Here is a 7,468-nt window from a genome sequence, read left to right on the forward strand (position 1 = left end):
AGGATTTTTGTTCTGTATCTAATGTTTGATACATACCATCACACATTTGTCATGGAATACAAAATACCAAGAGTGATCCCTAATGTAAGCTATGGACTTTGGGTGATAAGTAGGTTCATTGATGATAACAAATTTACCCCTCTAATTCACAGCGTTGATAGTGGGGGAGACTATGTATGTGTGGGGACAGGAGGTATATGAGAACTCTCTGTACTTTCTGCTCAATTTTGCTATGAAACAAAAAACTACTCTAAAAACAAAGTTTATTTTAAAAATAGTATGTGTAGAGACCCTGGAGCAAAATGGACCATAAATCTAGAAAACCTGTCCTACTTAATTCTGAAATTAATCAAAACCCTGAAAAATCTTACTTTGGTTCTCTTATAAGATTGTAGTACAGGACTTCCCTGGTTCAGGGGTTAAGACACTATGCTTCCTCTGCAAGGGGCATGGGTTCCATCCCTGGTTCAAGGTGGCACAGTGTGGGTAAATGGTGTGGGGAAAAGTGTGGGGAAAAAAGTAAGGAAGAGGCTGGGAAGGTAATGCCTCTGCAGCTTCAAGCACAAAAACCATAGGGAAAATCTCCAGTTAGTCTAGCTTGGGTTACAAGACTCCTTCATGACTCAGGGAGAGTAGGCTACAAAGAAAGACTGAGCCAGATTCACTTGCCAGGGACATCTGCAGCCAGAGGGCAGCAGAAGGGCCATCTCCAAGGCTGAAACCCTGATACATCCATATATATTGTTATATATATAACTGCTGCTAGAATCCCCCAAATACTTCTCTGCTGTGGATTACTCTGACCCTTTGCTAGATTCCCAGACCTCCGCTCACCATTCAACTTCTAAATGAGTAGCTCCACAACCCAGCTTGGTTGCTTTGGCTGCACAACACTTTGATCAATCGGTGGCACTGTAACAATTGTTCAATCTTTGACCAGGGCCAGCTTCACAAGTGTGTAACCTGGGCAGTCGAAAAGGCCCTGCATTTAGAAGGGCCCTGTATTTAGTTTAATGCTTGGCTGTCACTATGTTGACATTCTTAATTAATTTTGAACATTGGCCTTGCATTTTCATTTTGCACTGAGTCTAAAAAATTACACAGCCTGTTCTGATCTTGCCTTTCATCCCTAGAGCAGAGGTTTTGTGATTACATGGTAGCAGTCAGGGGAAAGCTACAAAAGAAGAAAAGTAAATGCTGGCTATGCAAGTATTATGTGTCACTGAACATGTACACTTGCAATCTGAAGGACGGATGAAGTCCTTGCGACAGTTCAGGAGAAAAGGCTCTTAGAGGTAATAAGACCTAATACAAGGCTCTTTTTTAAAATTATTTTTGTTTGTTTATTTTATTGGCGTTTAATTGCCTTACAATGTCATGTTAGTTTCTACCATACAGCAAAATGAATCAGTCACACGGATACATATATCCCTTATTCCTTGGATTTCCTTCCCATTTAGGTCAAGTATGTAAGTGTGCTCAGTCATGTCTGACTCTTTGCGACCCCATGGACTATAGCCCACCAGGCTCCTTTGTCCATGGATTTCTCCAGGCAAGCATACTGGAGTGGGTTGCCGTTTCCTCCTCCAGGGGATCTTTCCCACCCAGGAATCGAACCTACATCTATTGCAGCTCCTGCATTAGCGGGCAGATTCTTTACCACCGGGGAAGCCCTCTTTTAGGCTAAAGCCCTGATTCAGAAATTAAAAGAGAGGTTGCCTGTGGAGGGTGGCTGGGGGTTGGAACTAAATGAGAAGAGTCACATGGGCACTGTGATTACAATACTGCTGTACGTCTTGATGGGACTTTGTGTGCACTGTTCAAACCTCTGGCAAATGTACGTTTAAGATTTGTGCATGTCACTGTAAATGTTGTATCAAAAGAAAACCTATAGGAACTTCCCTGGTTTTCCAGTGGTTAAAACTCCTGGCTAGAACTATACTCATGTCTGTAATTTTGATGCTTGAAATGCATCAAAAATTAGATGGATTACAGTATATATAAGGGGATGGATGAATGTACAGGTGGACAGATATACAGACAGACAGACAGGTATGTAATAGGCTAGTAAAGTTAAATGGTAATGGAGGACTCTGGGTGATGAGTATACGGGTGTTCACTGTAAAATTCTTTCAACTTCTGATGCTCTGAACTTTTTCATATTGAAAGTTGGGGGGGGGAAGCTCTTAAAAGAAAAAAGCAGCTTCTGTTCGTTTTTAAGATTTACTAGTGACAAACACTTTAATGGGCTTGGCAGTTACGTGAGTCAGAACACCTAAGCTAATAGCTGAACTGTATTTTGCTTAAATTAAAAACTCGAAGATGCTCTTTTCAGATCTCTAAGTCCTTAAAAAGTTTATGAAGAATGTTTGTAAAATGAGAGATTGCTTGTGCTCATCTCAAAGCCATTTAGTGCCTGCAAGAGCCTGAGGCCTCAGGATGATCTATAATGCATGGAGTGTATGCTCTCAGCGGTGTTTTTCCTCTTTTCTTGACGTCAGTTGCCATTTGTAAGGGTTGCCAAGGTAATGACCAGATACATCACAGGGCCACAAGAAAGGACAGCATATTTATTTTTTCTCTTTTAGCATCCAATATATTTAAAATTCATAACACATTCAGTTTGATGAAATTCGACTTCACAGAGAACCAAACTTCACTGTACAGAAAAGAACTCCCCTAATCCCTCCCACCCCTGCCCAGCCCTGTGTTTGCAGCTCTGCTTTTAATGACTGGAGTTATTTGAAAACTGTATACAGGCTTTTACATATGCCGTATATTTTTTCCTGGGGAAGAAAATCATTTTTTATAAAATCATTTTTGGTAAAGTCAACAGAAAGACTTAGTTTACCTCAAAGGCAGGCATGGGAAAAATTGAGATCTGTTTCAAAAAGGAAGATTTCAGGTTCCTTGGAAAGTATGTGATTTTTAAAACTTAAGAAACGATACTTGGGTTTATCAATCAGTATGATTAATTGACATGTTTCTAATGGGACAGATTTGTCATGTCACACTAATTCTAAGTTTTCCATCAATAAAAAGCATATAAGTGTTACAACTTTCCACGTTGACAAGTATATTTTTATTTTGTGGCAGCAATAAATAAACCACTGTGGGTTGAGAAGGAACTCATTTCAGTTCAGTTGAACTTCATTATGTTTTGAAATGAAGTCACCCTAATATTAGAAAATTACATGCTGGCATGAACTTCAATATTCTATTTCTGTTAATGGCTCATTCATTTCAAAATAAGTTCTTACTATTGTATACTTTTAAGTCTGTATATTTTGGCATTATTGAAATTCATTTATTTACCTTTAAAATGAAGTCCAAACATGAAACAAAAGTCATTTTCTAAGGAGATCTTTGCAAGATGCAGAAATCTTTTTATGTGTGAACAAACATTTTTCAATGTTTTATATAAGATACAGGATTTTTTGTTTATGAGCATGCTTGTCCTCTAGGATGCCAGTTATAGAGGGTGCGAAACAAATCTGTCCTCAAACACCTCTTGAGGTTTTTACCTTTTTTTGAGACAATTTCTATTTTCAGCCTGAACCACTTCTTGGGCAAAAGATTCCATAAACTTAGCACCAAGTTTGTAAGACTGTAGTATATCTCTTTTTTGTACATCTTAGAATTATAAGAGTCAAGCCTCAAATCATGTGCCCTTTTGCTATGGAGTTTAATGGAAAATTCTGCGTACACACCTCTCCTCATTTCATGGGATGGGATCATACCACTTTCCTGAGTCGCCACTAGAGGCCCAGGACTCAAAGTCCAAACCCCTGGAGGTCATTCTGTCTCCTTCGGTTATTTTGGAACTTTGCCAAGTCCACAATGTCTTCCTTGAGAGTGATCAGCATTTTGTGAGAGTGTGCAAATGGGTCCTTAAAACAAATGGACGGGTTAATAGATGCTGAATGCTAACATCTTCATGGGGTGGAGAAATTGCTGGTGTGGGAATTGCGCGGGGAGGAGAAAGTTACAATTTGAAATACCACTGGGTTGTATTGGCTTTCTCAAATTTTCTGAACCTCTGCTTTGCTTGAATTTTAAAGGTAAGAAACATCCATTAGTGTATCCCTTACAAGCAAACTTATGACAGTTAATCAATCGTTGAGCATGATTGAGCCCCTATTTTAGGGTCTGGCACTGCTCTGGAATATTACAGAGTTTGTGCCTTCCTGTGACTTTCCCAAATATCAAGCTTCAGAGACCATGTAAAGAAAACCTAACGGACTCTTTGGTGCAGATACAATATGTGCTTCCCTAAGCTCCTATTATTCACAGATTTTCTAGCTGGGTTCTTTTTTCTAGCTCTCCTTCTTACAGTGACATTCTTAGACCTCCTACCAGTCTTCACCAACCAGCTCTGCACTGCCTGGTTTGCTTAATACTGGCAGACTGAACCCACTGAGAGAGTCTCATGCCACTAGCCCCAGCCCCAGGGACCTCCCCTGGCTCACCTTCCTTCTCCACTCACTCCCTTTCCACCAAAGGAAAGGGATTAGATGTATTAACTTTACCAGGCAGATTTAAAATGCACTGTGAGTCACTGAGCAGAGCTCACAGAGTGTTAATGCTGCTGCTAAGCCACTTCAGTCGTGTCTGACTCTGTGTGATCCCATAGACATCAGCCCACCAGGCTATCCTGCCCCTGGGATTCTCCAGGCAAGAACACTGGAGCGGGTTGCCATTTCCTTCTCCAATGCATGAAAGTGAAAAAGTGAAAGTGAAGTTACTCAGCCGTGTCCGACTCTTAGCGACCCCATGGACTGCAGCCCACCAGGCTCCTCCATCCATGGGATTTTCCAGGCAAGAGTACTGGAGTGGGGTGCCATTGCCTTCTCCACACAGAGTGTTAATAATCGGAAGCAAAAGAGATGAGAGCTATGTGACCTTGGACAAATTACCTAACAATTCTGAATCTGTTTTCTCTTCTGTAAAATAGAGATGACAATGTTTACTTCATTGGCTTATTGGAGGGAATTAAGATAATGTACAGAAAGAACCTTAAGCATAGCAAGCTTTTTTAAAAAACTGGTAGCCAAAAAAACTTTTTAATAAGAATAAAATAAAAAGATAGTTGCCATTACTACTTTGAGATTATTTCTGAATTATTGTCTGAGTCTAGGCTTACAAACAATAACAACAACATCACTACAGAGAAATAGATCAGTTTGGCCCACAGAAATTTAAAGTGAAAACGCAGGCAACAGAGAACAAACTTATGCAAATGGAGGGGAGAAGAGGGGAGGAAGGAGAGGGTGCGACATATGGAGAGAGTAATATGGAAACATACACTGCCATATGTAAAATAGATAGACAGCCAATGGGAATTTCCTGTATGACTCTGGGAACTCAAACAGGGTAACAACCTAGAAGGGCGGGATGGGGAGGGAGATGGGAGGGAGGTTCAAGAGGGGAGGGACCTACGTATACCTATGGCTGATTCATGTTGATATATGGCAGAAACAAACAAAATTCTATAAAGCAATTATTCCTTCAATTAAAAAATAAATAACATTAAAAAAAAGAAAATGAAAACGGGGCTTCCCTGGTGGCTCAGAGATAAAGAATCCACCTGCCGATGCAGGAGGCATGGTTTCAATCCCTGATCCAGGAAGATCCCACATGCCGGGCAAAGTAACTAAGCCTGTGTACCACAACCACTGAGCCTGTGCTCTAGAGCCTGAGAGCCCCAACTACTGAAGCTTGCTCACCCCAGAGCCAGTGCTCCACAACAGGAGATGCACCACAATGAGAAGCCCACACAATGCAACTATAAAGTAGCCCCTACTCCCTGCAACTGGAGAAAAGCCTGCACAGCAACGAAGATCCAGCACAGTCAAAAATAAATAAAATTAATTTTTAAAGTGAAAATGGAGAAATGGCCCATTAATGCTGTATTTATTTAAGCTTCTAATTTTTATACATATTCATTCAAGCAACATGTATTAAAGGTTTTCTATTTGCAGGTTTATATAGGCAACAGATAGCTGAGTTGATGTTCCTCCCCTCCAGGGACTTGCAATCTAGCTGAGAAGACAAACATATTAATAACCATCTAGAGATATGTGACAAACATATTAATAACATATTAATAAATTTTTTTCCACTGTTATCTTTTTAATCATGATAACATGTATGCTCTCAAAATGATTTGGGATAGCTTATAACCGAGACACAGACATAAAAGTGCACAGGATAGCTAAAATAAAGAGTTAAAAAAAAAAAGAAATAAAAATGTCACACACAGAAGGTGGAGCGAGGGAGGGTTGAAACTGTTGTTGCACTTGTCTTGCAAATTGAGGTCTTGACTTCTGTGTGGGTCAGAGTCCAAAAAGGAAATACAGAGATCCTGGTTTCCATTTGGGTGCCGAATGTCAGGGAGAGAGCGATTCAGGGAGATTTTATCGCTGACGTAAATGTTAAATCCATTTTCTCGGTAGGCCTGGTCCACTCGCTCAGCATAGGTCAACGGGAAGGGCTTCCCTTGTTCTCCGTCTCCTACACGCTAAGCATCCCTCTTTCATGCATTGGAGAGCATGAGCATCCCTCATGCTCTCTAGATGTCTAGAAGACAAACATATTAATAACCATCTAGAGATATGTGACTTCACTTTCACTTTTCATGAGCATCTCCTACACGCTGAGCATCCCTCTTTCATGCATTGGAGAAGGAAATGGCAACCCACTCCAGTGTTCTTGTCTTGTCCAGGGACAGGGGAGCCTGGTGGGCTGCTGTCTATGGGGTCGCACAGAGTCAGACACGACTGAAGCGATTTAGCAGCAACAGCAGAGATATGTGACAAATATTAAAAGGGTCATTGCTGTGAGAAGCCCTTGATTCAGCCTGAAAAGGACTGGAAAGGCCAAACCCACGATCTCAGGTAACTGTAGATATAGCCATGCAAAGAGGAAACCTCTCCCACTGTTGCACTCTCATTAGAATTGAAAACTGGTGGCCTGTGGGCAGTATCAGGACTGAAAGTTTGTTTTAGTTGGTCCATACACGGGCTCAAAATCAGAAATATCATACACAAGGTTCCAGAATTATGGATTTTCCTGAACAATTACAAGATGTGATTTGGCAATTCTGAAACTGTAATCAACCAGATCCAGACTAGTTGCTTTAGTCTGTTTTATAACCAAAGCTCCTGACCCATCTGTCTGCCCTACTTGGCCTCTGTAGGCATTTGAGGTTGCAAAGTTTCAACCAGACACACCTGGGTCCAAATCCCACTTTACTACTAATCATTTTGTCTTCAACAGCTGACCCTCAGTTACCAGTCTGTTAAATGGGATCAATAATACCACTTTTGCCATTTTTAGAAAGTGCATTCTAGGAGAGAATGGATTGGAGTAGCACTTTTCAAAGCATAAAACAACAAACACTGCCTTATACCTGAAATGAACACAACATTGTAAATCAACTATACTCTAATTTAAAAAAATAGACAAT

Source organism: Bubalus bubalis, chromosome 1 (genome assembly GCF_019923935.1).
Source record: "Bubalus bubalis isolate 160015118507 breed Murrah chromosome 1, NDDB_SH_1, whole genome shotgun sequence".
NCBI lineage: Eukaryota > Metazoa > Chordata > Mammalia > Artiodactyla > Bovidae > Bubalus > Bubalus bubalis.